Source organism: Halichoerus grypus, chromosome 8, assembly GCF_964656455.1.
Source record: "Halichoerus grypus chromosome 8, mHalGry1.hap1.1, whole genome shotgun sequence".
In the NCBI taxonomy this organism is placed as follows: Eukaryota; Metazoa; Chordata; class Mammalia; order Carnivora; family Phocidae; genus Halichoerus; species Halichoerus grypus.
The window spans coordinates 147,583,829-147,599,695 of record NC_135719.1 but is presented as its reverse complement, the minus strand read 5'-3'; the positions used below and the strand labels follow the sequence as shown (position 1 = coordinate 147,599,695).

Sequence of the window (15,867 nt, the reverse complement as noted above, 5' to 3'; positions counted from 1 at the left end):
CTTTTGTTTCCACAAAAACTCAGTCATTCATTACCTCACTGTGTCATTCAATCATTCTCTATTTCATTCATCATTTATTCCATTTCTCACTCAACAAAGATCTATAATCTTCTTAATCTGAGAGAGAGAGTAGTCTAAATCTATTTTTTGAATGGAGATCTGTTTTGTTTTTTTTTTTCAGTTTTGAAAAATGAATTAAGCACGATCTTGTCAGGATAAATTCTTATCATTTGTCCATGAATGGTCTTCATTGATTTCATTTTATGATTGCATGAAGCCATTTATTCTTTTTAAACAATACAGTCATCATCCATGAATAAAAGGATGAAACCAAGAATAAAAACTTAATCTACTACTTACCCCAATCTATACTGTCCTTGGCTACATCGGTCACAGTCAGGATCTTCATCGTTAAATATAATGACTGAAATGGCCAATGTGTGGCCATTCAGGGGCACAAAGCAGATGTAAAAAAGAATAAAATATACTCATCACTGGTTCATACTTGGCACTTACTCATTTAGTTAACCATTTGTTCAATTTTAATTTTTTCTTTCTTCATAGATCAAACATCTAGGAACCCACTGCAAACAAAGAGCAGAACACTGACCATTAAATACCTATGTCTAGTTGCTTCTTATGCTAAGTGGTAACAACCTTAATCTATATATTTTTTTTCTTAATGGACCAAAATATATCAGAACTGAATTAGTAGTATTTCCTGTTTTGTAACATATCCTTTAAATTGGTCTTTTGCTTTCTTTTTTTAAAGATTTTATTTATTTACTTGAGAGAGAGTGAGTGAGAGAGAGCACACAAGCAGGGGGAGGGGCAGAGGGAGAAGCAGACTCCCCCCACTAAGCAGGGAAACGATGCGGGGTTCAATCCCAGGGCCCTGGGATCATGACCTAAGCTGAAGGCAGACACTTAACTGACTGAGCCACCCAGGTGCCCCTAAATTGGTCTTTTTCTATTTCTATTTCTATTTTTCTTTACCTTTGAATATATTTGTTTATTGATCAATTCCTTTATTCACTAATAATATAAAATCAATATCCATGAACCCTTCTCAACTAGATTCTTAAACTTTCCTGAGATCATCGCCGCAAAGTCATAGAGTAGTTCTCTGTGCAATGGACCTCAGTGGTTCAAAAAAATGATTGATCATAATTTTCATTCAGATGCATTCCATTCACATCATCGGTCCAGGCCTGGCCCTTCTGCATTTAACTTTTAGATGTTACATTGAACCATTTTTTGGTGTTACAGTGACTAACAATGAACCCACCATCCTTTTCAACAACTAGAATACTGACCCCTGAAATGAGTAACAGCTTAGATCTTCATGAAGAGAGGAATGTTTAATCAGCGGGACTAAATAAATAATAAATGGGACAAACATAAAATGAGACTTGAAGTTTTGAAATGAATGAAAAAAGCTAGGTTTTTTACTTGTACTTCATTTGTACCACATTGGATTAATTATAAACTGTGGTTTGTAATATATTTACATTATTGGTCTATGCATGACATTTTAAAAGTTATTTATATTTGTTTTATTTTCTTCCATTTTTTTGTTTACATTTTCCATATATTTTTTTTTATTTGAGTATAGCCAACACACCATGTTACATTAGTTTCAAGTGCATAACACAGTGATTGAACAACTCTTAGAGGGTACGATGCTAAGTAAAACAAGTCTAAGAAAGGCAAATAGCGTATGATTTCACTTATATGTGGAATCTAAAAAGCAAACCAAAAGAATAAACAAAAATCAGAGTCAGACCTATACATAGAGAGAAGATACTGATGGTCACCTAAAGTGCGGGGGTGGGATGGGTATAATGGGTGGAGGGGTGGGAGATACAGACCCCCAGTTATGGAATGAACAAGTCAAAGGAATAAAAGGCAGAGCATTGGGAATATGGTCAGTAGTATTGTAATAGTGTTGCATGGTAACAGATGGGAGCCTTTTTTTTTTAACTGATACAATGAAAACCCACAAACTAACCACCAAACCAAGAACTTGGTTACTTACGTAGCATGATATGCTCCTTCCCACAGGGATAAGGCAAAGATCTTCATGATTGGAGAGTAATTTAATTAGCTACGGTGCATCCATCCTGCTGAATGTAAAGAGGATGTTGACAAACTAGATTTGGGGTTTAAATATTGAACATGAGGGAATCATGACAGAAATTTCTCATAAACAGTGATATATGCCATATTCTTACATCTGGCTCATGAATGGACCTCCATTTTATTAATTAATATATTAAGTTATCCATCCATTTTAATAATATAATGAGCACCATTAAATAAACTACCCAACATAAGAACGAGGACTGCTGCAGACAATTGACTCTGGGTCCCATACCCTCAGAGCTAAAAGGATAGAATTTCTTTTATAAAAGGGTGTGTGTTGTGCTAAATCAGATTTATCATGAACCTTGGTTTGTGACACAATCTCATCATTGGTCCTTATGTGGACTTCTTTGATTATATTCCATACTTTTTAATCATACAGACAACCGTGAATGCCCTCAACAAATAGCCCCAACAAAGGCAAGAATTGGGACTAGTACTCACACTGAACCATAAAGGTCTTGATCATTACAGAATCAGCTCAAGTGTGTCCACTCTGCAGAGTAGAAAGTAGATGGGAAAATAAAGGAGGGGGAATGAATATGAATTCTTTTTTCAAATTTAATTTTTTTAAGTTTTTATTTAAATTCCAATTGGTTAGGGGCACCTGGGTGGCTCAGTTGATTAAGCATCTGCCTTCAGCTCAGGTCATGGGATCGAGCCCCATGTCGGGCTCCCTGCCCAACGGGAAGTCTTCTTCTCCCTCACCCTCTGCCTACCACACCCCCTGCTTGTGCGCTTTCTCTTGCTCACTCTCTCTCTCTCTCAAATAAATGAAATCTTTTAAAAATTAATTAATTAAATTCCAATTGGTTCCATATGGTGTAATATTAGTTTCAGGTGTACAATATAGTGATTTAACACTTGCATACAGATGTCCAGACACATATTATTCATCATTCTTGATTCATACACTACCAGTCACTGTCAATGGTCCAAGTTTGTGAATTCTTTTCATTTAGATTTTGCCTATTGATTTATTCATTAATTTGCTACTTACTCATGAAGAAATATACATAAATCCAAAAAAACCCAGAATAAGCCTCAACATCCCTAATATTTATCTATAAAATCATTTCTCACAGACATTAGATCTGTTTCTTAAATTGGCCTCAGTGTTTCATGTATGGACATAGCAACATAATGTTTCATGTCAGTCCCATGTTTATTACTGGATCATGTTTGGCTCTTTTTGATTATATTTCCTATTTCTTTTTTTTTTATTAAATAAAGATTTATTTATTTATTTTAGAGAGAGAGCATTTGCAGGTGAAGGGAGAGAGGGAGAGAATCTCAAGCAGATTCCCAGCTGAGCACAGAGACCAGTTCGGGGCTCAATCTCATGACCCAGAGATCATGACCTGAGCCAAAACCAAGAGTTGGACGCTTAACCAACTGAGCCCCTCAGGTGCCCCTATTTCCTACTTCTTTTTTAAACTTCTTTTTCTTAAAGATTTTTTATTTATTTGTCAGAGAGAGAGAGCAAGAGAGTGCAAGCACAAGCAGGAGGAATGGCAGGCAGAGGGAGAAGCAGGCTCCCGACTGAGCAAGGAGCCTGATGCAGGACTCGATCCCAGGACCCTGGGATCACGACCTAAGCCTAAGGCAGGCGCTTAACCGACTGAGCCACCCAGGCGTCCCCCTATTTCCTACTTCTTAATAATGCATTCACCGCTCTTAAATTGCCCAAACCAAGATAAGAACTTTGACTATTACTCACACACTCTGGTCTCCATGCTAAGACAGCCATTGAGGCCATGACAGAATGCCAGAATTGGTGAGCCAGTGCCCATTCTGAGGAGTATAAGAGAAAGCAGAAAATAAAGTTTGAGATCTTCTATCCATTGGTCCTTTGTATTCCACCTTCCATTTACTCAGCCATTTAATATTTATTAATTGACTGTGGTATTTGCTTACTTTTCTCTTACTAAAACAAATGTTGAACTTCTAATTCATTGATTCAGAACAAAACACTGATTATTACTTACCAATGGCTATGTAATCCAAGGTAATACCTTTGGTCTACTTACTATGCATTCCAGATTATATTAATAGTATTGTTCTCCTTATCACATCTTTTCACAATTTGGAATATGCCTCACTCCATTCATCTTTAATCATTTAAATATTTTTATTGATCCTTCCATTGATTCTTTGATATTAATATAATCATAATCTATGAGCCATAAAATTAGAAGCAAAAGATTCTTACATATCTCTAACATTTATCTATAGGATTTTGTTTCAACAGAGGAATAGACTAGATTTCTATTGTATTAGTGTTGGACCTCAGAGTTCCAGACATGTAGTAGTCATCATCCATGACTCATACCGCCACCAGTGGTCATCATTGATCCAGACTTGGCCCTCATTTTAATTTGTGTCTACATGAATTTTATTAATTCATCAATAATAATAAAAGAACTACCTGAAGTCCTAAAACATGAGAGTAAGATCCTTAAATATCTCTAACATCTGTCTATAGAACTATTACTCATGGTAATACACCTTTTTCATTACTTTATTTCAATGTTGCATGTAAGGATTAATCAAAACAATGCTTCACATCAACCCCATACTTATGCCGGGGCCACGGTTAACCTTCAAAATTATATTTCATATTTTTAAAATAATACAGTGAATGCCTTTAAAAAAAAAAAAAAAAAAAACAAGCAAACACTGAAACCAAGACAACAACCTTGACTATTACTCACATTGATCTCCATGCTCCTAAAGCAGAGATGTAACCATGGAGCTCACGACCCTGGAGGATCTTACATCAGCTCAAGGGTGTCCGTTCTAAGGCTTACAGAACAGAGGAGGAGATAAAGAAAGGTTGAGACATTATCAGCGTCAGCCCTTGTATTCCACTTTTTATTTAGTCAGTCATCTAGGTAGTTATTTGGGATAACATTTTTACCTTCTCTTAAATAAACAGTGTAGGTCTTGCCACTGACACAGAATCTGAGCACTGACTATTGGTAATGCTGTCTGTAACATCCTTAATCAAAGAATATTCACTTCTTAGTGAATATCAGAGTTTTCAATATATATCAACAGCATTTTTTGTCTTACCATATATTTTTATAATTGGACAATGCTTAACCTTATTCATCTTTACCTATACATTTTCAATGTTCTTTCATTGATCCAATTGTAATAATAGTTTGAATATACATGAACACAAAGACCAAAATGAAATCCTTGTATGTTTCTGACATCTGTTTATAGAATCATTTCAAAAAGAGAAAATGGACTAGAATTTTTTTGGGTTGGACCTCAGAGTTCCAGACACGTAGCATTCATCGTATATGACTCATACGCCACCAGCCGTCATCATTGATCCAAGATTAGTCCACTTTCTCTTCATTCATTTCTATGATATTTATTGATTAATTCATTAATTCACTAATTATACTTTCAAACTCTATGACTCACAAAAACTGAGAAAGAGCCCTAATATCTCTAATCTGTATATAGAACAATTGTCATATCAATATATCTCGTTCATTAATATCTTCAGGTTTTTATATATGCACCCATTGATATAATGCTTCATATCTACCCTGTATTTACTAGTAGGCTACATGTGGCCTTATTTGATTATATTTCAAACCTTGTTACACATTGAATCCTCTAAAAGAACACAAACCAAGATGAGAACGTTATTACTCACTTTGCTCTCCATGCCTCTAACAAATACATGGAACCAGGAGCTCAAGACCATGAAAGATGCTGACATCAGCTCAAGTGTGCCCATTCTGAGGAGTACAGAGCAGAACAGATGATAAAAAAAATTATGCCATCTCTCCATTGATCCTTGCCTTTCATCTTTAATTTAGACAGTCATTTGTGCAATTGTTAATTTCAAGTGTATTTATTTCATTTTCTCTTAAGAAAACAATTTTGAATTTGCCACTGACCCAAAACATAAACACTGTCTATAATTTATACTGTCTATACTCTCCCTAATCTAAGAGGTAACAGTCATATGCTGTTGAACTTCAGTGTTTTGAAAATATATCCACAGCATTTCTTGCCTGATCACGTATTTTTATAATTGGACAATGGTTCACTCCACTTACCTTTCTCTCTTTCTTTTTCTCTTTCTTTCTTTCAATTCACTTATCCAGTTATAATAATGGAATGAAAAACCATGAGCACAAGGCCAAAAAGATCTTTGTGTATTCCTGACCTCTGTATGTAGAATCGCTTTAAAAAAAGGAAATGGACTAGATTTCTCTTCTGTTGGACCTCAGAGTTCCAGACACGTATTCATCATACATAACTCATACGCCACCAGTGGTCATCATTGATCCAGTATTGTCCCTCTTTTTCGTCATTCAATTCCATTTGTTTATTGATCATTAATTCATTAATAATAATCTGTAATCACTATAATTCACAAAAACCCAAGAAGAGTTTTTATGTCCCGAATCTGTATAGTGGACTTTCATTAATTAACCTCAGCTTTACATATATGTAATAATCAATGTAATGCACCATCTCATTCTCACATTTAGAGTGCCTGGGTGGCTCTGTTGGTTAAGCTACTGCCTTCGGCTCAGGTCATAATCCTGGAGTCCCAGGATCAAGTCCCGCATCGGGCTTCCTGCTCTGCAGGGAGTCTGCTTCTCCCTTGGACCCTCTCCCCTTTGTGCTCTCTCTCTCTCTCTCAAATAAATAAAATATTTTAAAAAAATCAATCTCACATTTATCACAACTGTACAATTGGCCATCTTTTTAATAATACATTGAATACTCTTTAAAAAACCACCTAAACCAAGACAAACACTTTGACTACTACTCACATTGGTCTCCATGCTCCTAGCACACATATGCAACCATAGAGCTCGTGACCATGGAAAGTGTTAAATCAGCTCAAGTGGGTCTGCTCTGAAGAATACAGAGCAGAACAAGTGATTACTAAAAAAACAAACAAACAAAAAAATGCAGATCTTATCTCCATTGATCCTTGATTTCTGCATTTCAGTTACTCATTGATATATTTATTAATTTTCCATAAATGTTTTTTTCTCTTAACAAAAGGAATAATCTCAAACTTGGATCTGATATAGAACAGTAAAATTGACTCTTACTAAACAGTGTCTACATGATCGTAAACCAAAGAGATAATATTCTTAATCCATTTATTTCTTAATAAGCATCAGTGTTTTCAATTTTTAGTAATATTTTTTGCCTGATCATCACATAGGTTTATAATTGAAAAACACTTCATCCTCTTCTTTATCTATTTATATTTGTTTAATGGTTCTATCATCGATTCATTAGTAATAGTGAATCTAAATGTATGAATCTAAAATGAGAACATGATATCTATATATTCCTAACATGTGACTACTGGATCATTTTAAACAGGAAATAGACTAGGTATTGTGTTGAACCCCACACGTATTGCTCATCCACAACTCGTACACCACCAATCATCATTACCTGTCCATGCTAGACCCTCACTTTCTTCATGCGTTTTACATTTGTCCTCAATTAAATCATTAGTTCTTAGATACTAATAAAAGACACATTTATTCAAGAAAACATGAGCACAAAATCGCTGAATGTGTTTAATGCTGTTCTATAGAATTCATTCCCATATACTATATATGATGTATTTTCCTTTTTTTTTTTTTTTTGATTCATCAACACAATGTTTCCTATTATATCTATTTTTGTGCCATGGATAACTTTTTTGTTCTGTTTAATACATTTTATCAATGCTGAGAATACTCTTAAACAAATGATTAATAAAGAACGTCTCAAACTCAACACCCAAAAAATAATCCAGTCAAAAAATGGGCAGAAGACATGAACAGACACTTCTCTGAAGAAGACATACAAATGGCTAACAGACACATGAAAAAATGTTCATCATCATTAGCCATCAGGGAAATTCAAATCAAAACCACAGTCAGATACCACCTTATACCAGTTAGAACAGCAAAAATTGACAGGGCAAGAAACAACAAATGTTGTAGAGGTTGTGAAGAAAGGGGAACACTCTTACCCTGTTGGTGGGAAGTGGTACAAGTTGGTACAGCCACTTTGGAAAACAGTGTGGAGGTACCTCAAAAAATTAAAAATAGAGCTACCCTATGACCCAGTAATTGCACTCCTGTGTATTTACCCCAAAAACACAGATGTAGTGAAAAGAAGGGCCATGTGCACCCCAATGTTCATAGCAGCAATGTCCGCAATAGCCAAACTGTGGAAAGAGCCTAGATGTCTTTCAACAGATGAATGGATAAAGAATATATGGTCCATATATACAAAGGAATATTACTCAGCCATCAGAAAGGATGAATACCCAACTTTTACATCAACATGGATGGGACTGGAGGAGATTATGCTAAGTGAAATAAGTCAAGCAGAGAAAGTCAATTATCATACGGTTTCACTTATTTGTGGAACATAAGGAATAGCATGGAGGACATTAGGAGAAGGAAGGGAAAAATGAAGGGGGGGAAATCAGAGAGGGAGACAAACCATGAGAGACTATGGACTCCAGGAAACAAACTGAGGGTTTTAGAGGGGAATGGGGTGGGGGATGGGTTAGATCGGTGATGGGTATTAAGGAGGGCACGTACTGCATGGAACACTGGGTGTTATATGAAAACAATGAATCGCGGATCACCACATCAAAAACTAATGATGTATTGTATGGTGACTAACATAACATAATAAAATAAAATTTAAAAAAAACAAAAACAAAAACAAACAAATGATTAAAGCCAAGCTAAGATCTTTGGCTATTACTCACTTTGTTCTCTTTCCTGACACAGAGACAACATAACCTTAATTATGGCAAAAGCTAAATTCAGCTCAGTGCATCCATTCTGAAGAGTACCAAGAAGACACAATGATAAAAAAAAAAAAAAGAGAGACATTCTCCCCATTGACCCACAGTTTAAATCGTTCACGTACATAGTCATTTAAGTGTTTATTAATGTACAGTGATATTTATTTTCCTCTCAGTACAATAAACATCAAACTCACAACTGACTCAGGGTGATACTGACTACTACCTGTCACCATCCATGTCACCCTTACTCAAAGATGTAATACACTTGGTCCATTTATTATCCATTCCAGTGAATATTTTTTTTTTAAAGATTTTATTTATTTATTTGACAGAGAGAGACACAGCGAGAGAGGGAACACAAGCAAGGGGGAGTGGGAGAGGGAGAAGCAGGCTTCCCGCAGAGCAGAGAGCCCGATATGGGACTCGATCCCAGGACCCTGGGACCATGACCCGAGCCGAAGGCAGTTGCTTAACAACTGAGCCACTCAGGCGCCCTCCAGTGAATATTAATATTCATTTTCCTGGCTATATATTTTAGTAATGAACAATGTTTCACCCTCTTCATCTTTATTCATTTATACATTTGCAAATTTATTCTTGCCATTGATTCTTTTATAATCATATTTTTAAAATTTATGAACACAAAGACCAAGGAAAAGATCATTGTAGAATGCTGAAATCTATCTACAGTCTTAATATATGGTGAATGGATTAGTCTTTCTGTGTTGGACCTCAGGGTTCTAGATATGAGGTATTCATTGCATATGACTCAAAAGCCACCAGTTATCATCATTGGACCATAATTGCCCATCTTCATCCTCATCTACATTTATTTATTAACTAATTAATAAGGAAATGCACGTAAATCACAAAAACACAAGAATAAGGTCCTTGATTATCCCATAACATCCACCTATAGAATCATTCACATAAAGACTAAATCTCTTTCATTTAACTGAACTCAATGTTTCATTTATGGACTAAACATGTAATGCTTCATATCAATCTGATATTAAATATCACTATGGTTGGCCTTCTTTGATTATATTCAATACTGTTTAATAATGCAGTGAATAATTTTCTTAAAAAAACCAATCAAACTAAGTCAAGAACTTTGACTATTACTCACATTGTTCTCCATGCTCCCCACACAAAGATGCAACCATACAGTTCGTGACCTTGGAAGAATCCTTAAATCAGGTCAGGAGTGACCATTCTAAGAAGTATAGAGCATCACAGCAGATGATATCAAGATTGAGAAATTGTCTCCATTCTCCCTTGCTTTTTACCTTCATTTGGTTGGTCATTTATTATCCATTCCAGTGGATAGTAATATTCATTTTCCTGACTATATATTTTAGTAATGAAAAATGCTTCACCCTCTTCATCTTTATTCATTTATACCTGTGCTAACTTATTCTGCTATTGATTCTTTCATAATTATATTTTTATAATTCATGAACACAAAGACCAAGAAAAAAATCACTGTATAATCCTGAAATATGCCTAAAGTATGACTTGAAATATGGGGAATACACTAGATTCCTTTTGTATTGGCCCTCAGAGTCCCACACTCATATTATTCATTCAACTTTGACCATTACTTACTTTGGTCTCTCTCCATACAGTGGCACCATGACTATTTAATGAGGCAGAAGCTGAAATCAGTTCCAGCATCCATTCTGAAGAGTACTAAGCAGAAAATGTAACTAAAATGGTTGAGACTTTTTCTCCATTGATTCATAGTTTCCATTATTCGTTTGCATAGTCATCTGGACATTTAATAGTGGTAATATTTGTTTTTCTCTTAAATTAAATGTCAAAGTTTTAATAGACTCAATCAATACCTATTACTTACCACTATCATTCTCACTCAAGACATATATACTTGATCATTTTATTTTCCATTCCAATTATATTTCCTTATTATATATCTTAACAATAAAGTGTTTTACCCTCTTCAGATTTATCAGTTTACATTCTATTTATCCTACCATTGATTTTGTTTGTTTGTTTGTTTGTTTTTCTTTTTTCTTTTTTTTTTAATTTTTTTATTGTTATGTTAATCCCCATACATTACATCATTAGTTTTAGATATAGTGTTCCATGATTCATTGTTTGTGCATAACACCCAGTGCTCCATGCAGAACGTGCCCTCCTCAATACCCATCACCAGGCTAACCCATCCTCCCACCCCTACCATTGATTTTTTTTTATTGAAGTACAGTTGACAAAAAAATTTCCTACAAAGATTAGTTAACTAATGCTTCATATTAACATCGTATTTTTTTAAGCATGTTTGGCCGATCACTGATGATATTTCACACTTTTTAATAATGCAGAGAAAACCTTTTTGTAAAACCACAAAACCAAGAAAAGAATTTTGACTATTACTCACATTGTGCTCCATGCTCTTCACACATAGATGCAACCACAAAACTCATGGCTATGGTGGATTGCTTCAATCAGCTGAGGGTGACCATTCAAAGGAGTATAGACCGAGCAGATATAAAATGATTGAGATCTTATGTTCATTCATCCCTGTATTCCACCTTTCAATCAGTGAATGAACAATAATGACATCGTCCTTGACAGAAAACATGAATATTGACTATTACTTATGAATAACTATATCATCTTTAGTCAAAGAATAGATGCATATGTATCTTTCAAAATAGGTATTTGTTTTTAATATACAGTAATAGTATTCCTTGCCTAACCACATATTTTAATAATTGGACAAAGTTTCACTACCTTCATCTTTCTCTATATATTTATTATTTCATTGAACTAATTATAATAACAGAAATGCCTGAACGTAAAGGCCAAAAGAAGATCCTTATATATTCCTGACACATGTCTAAAAGATCACTTAAATGGGGGCAATGGACCAGAATCCATCTGTGTTGGACCTCAGAGTTCCAGACACATATTCATCGTGCACAACTCATACGCCACCAGTGGTCATCGATCCAATATTGTACCTGTTTTCCTCATTTCTACAGTGGTTATTGACTAATTTATTGATTCACTAATTATTCTAAAACCCAATCATCAAAAAAAAATAGCAACCCTGAAATCCCTATTCTGTATATAGAATTATTTTCACATCAATATATCTCTCTCTTTAAATATCCTACATTTTTATGTTTCATGTCATTTCAATATTTGTCACTGGGCTACAGGTGACCATCTTTATTAAATATGGCACTTTTAAAAAAATACATTGAATATCATGAAAAAGAAATCATTAAAACCCAGACGAGAACTTTGACTCTTATTACTCACACTGGTCTCTATGCCACCAGGTTGTACTGCTTGAATCAGCTCAAGTGTGTCCATTCTGAGAAGGACAAAGCACAGGTGATGATTTAAAAAAAAAAAAAGTTAAATTCTTATTCGCATTGATCCTTGACTTCCACATTTTTGCCCACTCATTTAGGAATTTATAAATTATTCCTCATGTAAATACTTTTATCTTAACAAAATCAACAGCAGGAGACTTGAAACAGACATTCAACAACAACAACAACAAACTGACTCTTAATTATCTGGGCTAATACGATCCTTAGTCAAACAGATGACACTCTTCTTTTTTTTTTCAAATGACACTCTTGTTCCCTTTATTCCTTAATGAGTTTCAGTGTTTTCAATTGAACTAATAATATCTCATACCTGTCCACAAATGTTCAGAGTTAAACAATGCCTTGCCCTTTCTTCTTCATTATTTGTATTTCTTTAATGGTCCTATAATTAGTCTATTAACAATAATAATCTAAATCTATAAACCCAATACCTACATTGGGTATATTCCTGACACCTTCTATAGGATTAAATAAACAGAATACACTATGTTGGTATTATGTTGCACCTCGTTATCCAGACACATAATATTCATTGTCCATGATTCATCCACCACCATTCATCACCACTGACTCATGATTAGGCCTCTTTCTTTTCACCCTCATAAACAATTGTTTATGGCTTAACAAAATTAATAAATACACAAAATTAAAAATAAATAAATAGAAGATCCCTTAATATCCTTAATATCTCTTCCTACAATCTTTTCCAGAGACTAACTCTGTTTCAAAAACTGACCTCAAGGTTTACATTTATGGATTCATCAACTTAATGTTTCATATCAGTATGATATTTAACACTGGCATATTTTGCCTTCTTTGATTATATTTAATATTTGGAATAATACACTGAATGCCCTTAAACAAACCACCTAAGCTCAAACACTGACATTACTCACACTGGTCTTTCCAATGTTCCTAACAACATAGATGCAACTGGACAGCACATGACCTTGAAAGATGCTTTAATCATCTCAAGTGGGTTCATTCTGAGGAGTATAGATCAGAGCAGATGACAATTAAAAAAAAAACAAACCTCACATTTCCTCTGTGTTGGACCTCAGCGGTCCAGACACATATCATTCATCATGAGTGACTCCTACACCAACAGTTATCATTGATCCAAAGAAGACCACTTTCTCTTCATTCATTTCTGTATTGTTTATCGATTAACTCATTAATTCACTAATTATAATTCTAAACTCTACTATTAAAAATAAAACAAGGGCTTGAGCTCCCTAGTGTGTGACCAGAATCATTTCACAATATCTCTGCCATTAACTATCCTCAGTTTTTCATATATGTATTAATCAAAATAATACTTCATATTAATCCCATAATTGTTACTAGGATACAGTTCACATTCTTTGATTATAGTTCATACTTTTTACTAATACAGTGAATATCCTTAAGCAAAATACCAGAATGAAGGTAAGAACTCTGATTATTACTCACACTGGCCTCCAAACTCCTGCAACAGAACTGCAGCCTTAGAGTTCATGATCAGGTCCAGTGTGTCTCTTCTGAGGAGTGCAAGGCAGAGCAGATGATAAAAAAGTGAGATATTCTCTCCAGTGATTGTTGCTTTTCACTTTTCATTTAGTAAAGCACTTAGGTAATCACTAACTTGGTACAAATATTGTTTTTCTCTTAAGAAAACAAATAACTTTGAAATTTACTACTAACCCAGAATCCGAACATTGTCCATGACTTATCCTATCTATGGCATTCTTAGCCAAACATGCAAGAATCATGTACCATCTACTTCCAATGGAAGCCCAGTGTTGTCACAGGATCTGAACAGTATTTCTTGCATAATCACATATTTTTATAATTGGACAATACTTCACTCATTCATATCAATTTATATATTTATGTATAGATTCTCTCATTGATCCAATTATAATAATAGCATGAAAGTGCATGAACTATAAGACCAAAAACAAGATCTTTGTATATTCCTGGTATGTGTCTAGAGGATACCTTCAAAAAATGGGAATAGACTAGATTTCTTCTGTTGGACCTCAGAGTTCCAGACACGTATTCATCATACATGACTCATACGCCACCAGTGGTCATCATCGATCCAATACCCTCTCTCTTTTCCTTCATTCATTTCTCTTTAATGATTAAATTAATTCACTACTAATAATTTCTAAACACTATGATTCACCAAAACCCAAGAAGAGTTATTGCATTCCTAATCTGTTACATAGATTAATCCCATATCAATGTGTCTCTTTCATTAATTATCCTCAGTTTTCCAAACATGGATTAATTAATGTAATTTTCATATATCCTATATTTATCACTGAGATACATTGCCTTCTTTAAGTACATTTTGTACTTTTAAATACTACAGTGAATTACCTCTAAAAAACACTTAACCTAGAATAGAACATCAACTGTTACTCACCTTAATCTGCATCTTCCAATTACATAGAGGGAACCACAGAGCTCACGCCCATGAAGGTATGAAATCAGACCAAGTGCATCCATTCTGAGGAGGACAGAGCAGAGCAAGTGATTTTAAAAAATGAGATTTAATTGCCATAGAGCCTTGCTTTTTATTTCATAGGCTCAGGATTTAGATATTTATTTTTTATCTTTATTTGTATAATATATATTTTATATATAAATAAAAATGTTATATATTATACATATATAAAATGTATATAAGTATATAATAGAATGTATAACTAAATACATAAAATATGTAAATAAAATATTAAATATTTTAAAATATAGTTACAATATAATACAAATTTATAAAATATAATATAAATAGATAAATATGTAAATAAAATGAAATATATAAATATAAAATAAATAAAATGGATAAATAATGCTTCATATCAACCTAATAAATAACATTGGCAGATTTTATCTTCTTTGATAATATTTTTAATAGTATTTTTGAATACTTTTGAATAATACAGTAAATAGCCTTAAACAAACCACTCAAGCCAAGACAAGAACTTTGACTATTACTTACGTGGTCGTCATGCTCCTAAAACATAGATGCAACCAGAGGGCTTGTGAAGTTGGAAGAATATTACAGTCAGCTGCAGTGTGTCCATTCTGAGGCATACAGAGCAGAGCAGATGATAAAAGAGGAGACATTAGGGGGCGCCTGGGTGGCTCAGTTGGTTAAGCGACTGCCTTCGGCTCAGGTCATGATCCTGGAGTCCCGGGATCGAGTCCCGGGATCGAGTCCCACATCGGGCTCCCTGCTCAGCGGGGAGTCTGCTTCTCCCTCTGACCCTCCCCCCTCTCATGTGCTCTCTCTCTCTCTCAAATAAATAAATAAAATCTTTAAAAAAAAAAAAAAAAGAGGAGACATTATTCCATTTATCCTTGATTTACGTCTTTCATTTAGTCAGGCATTTAGGCAATCATTATTTGAAGTCTATTTCATTTTTCTTTTTTTTTTTTTAGATTTTATTTATTTATTTGACAGAGAGACACAGTGAGAGAACACAAGCAGGGGGAGTGGGAGAGGAAGAAGCAGGCTTCCTGCGGAGCAGGGAGCCCAACGTGGGG

General features: G+C 34.4%; 8 non-coding genes and 1 pseudogene across 8 annotated transcripts; all 9 read right to left on the bottom strand.

The window, feature by feature from the left end:
• Nucleotides 1–3,009: 3,009 nt before the first annotated feature.
• LOC118537276 (small nucleolar RNA SNORD113/SNORD114 family) lies at nucleotides 3,010–3,083 on the bottom strand. The gene has a single exon (XR_004918036.1). It is a non-coding gene; the product is annotated as a small nucleolar RNA SNORD113/SNORD114 family (small nucleolar RNA).
• Nucleotides 3,084–4,427: 1,344 nt separating this feature from the next.
• On the bottom strand, nucleotides 4,428–4,503 carry LOC118537280 (small nucleolar RNA SNORD113/SNORD114 family; annotated as a pseudogene).
• A 914-nt stretch (nucleotides 4,504–5,417) lies between these two features.
• LOC118537326 (small nucleolar RNA SNORD113/SNORD114 family) lies at nucleotides 5,418–5,492 on the bottom strand. The gene has a single exon (XR_004918080.1). It is a non-coding gene; the product is annotated as a small nucleolar RNA SNORD113/SNORD114 family (small nucleolar RNA).
• Nucleotides 5,493–6,393: 901 nt separating this feature from the next.
• LOC118537275 (small nucleolar RNA SNORD113/SNORD114 family) lies at nucleotides 6,394–6,465 on the bottom strand. The gene has a single exon (XR_004918035.1). It is a non-coding gene; the product is annotated as a small nucleolar RNA SNORD113/SNORD114 family (small nucleolar RNA).
• Nucleotides 6,466–9,687: 3,222 nt separating this feature from the next.
• On the bottom strand, nucleotides 9,688–9,762 carry LOC118537307 (small nucleolar RNA SNORD113/SNORD114 family). The gene has a single exon (XR_004918062.1). It is a non-coding gene; the product is annotated as a small nucleolar RNA SNORD113/SNORD114 family (small nucleolar RNA).
• Nucleotides 9,763–11,868: 2,106 nt separating this feature from the next.
• LOC118537304 (small nucleolar RNA SNORD113/SNORD114 family) lies at nucleotides 11,869–11,937 on the bottom strand. Its single transcript, XR_004918059.1, has one exon. It is a non-coding gene; the product is annotated as a small nucleolar RNA SNORD113/SNORD114 family (small nucleolar RNA).
• Nucleotides 11,938–12,827: 890 nt separating this feature from the next.
• Nucleotides 12,828–12,901, bottom strand: LOC118537331 (small nucleolar RNA SNORD113/SNORD114 family). The gene has a single exon (XR_004918084.1). It is a non-coding gene; the product is annotated as a small nucleolar RNA SNORD113/SNORD114 family (small nucleolar RNA).
• A 476-nt stretch (nucleotides 12,902–13,377) lies between these two features.
• Nucleotides 13,378–13,449, bottom strand: LOC118537315 (small nucleolar RNA SNORD113/SNORD114 family). The gene has a single exon (XR_004918072.1). It is a non-coding gene; the product is annotated as a small nucleolar RNA SNORD113/SNORD114 family (small nucleolar RNA).
• An 892-nt stretch (nucleotides 13,450–14,341) lies between these two features.
• LOC118537291 (small nucleolar RNA SNORD113/SNORD114 family) lies at nucleotides 14,342–14,413 on the bottom strand. Its single transcript, XR_004918048.1, has one exon. It is a non-coding gene; the product is annotated as a small nucleolar RNA SNORD113/SNORD114 family (small nucleolar RNA).
• Between the last annotated feature and the right edge of the window lie 1,454 nt (nucleotides 14,414–15,867).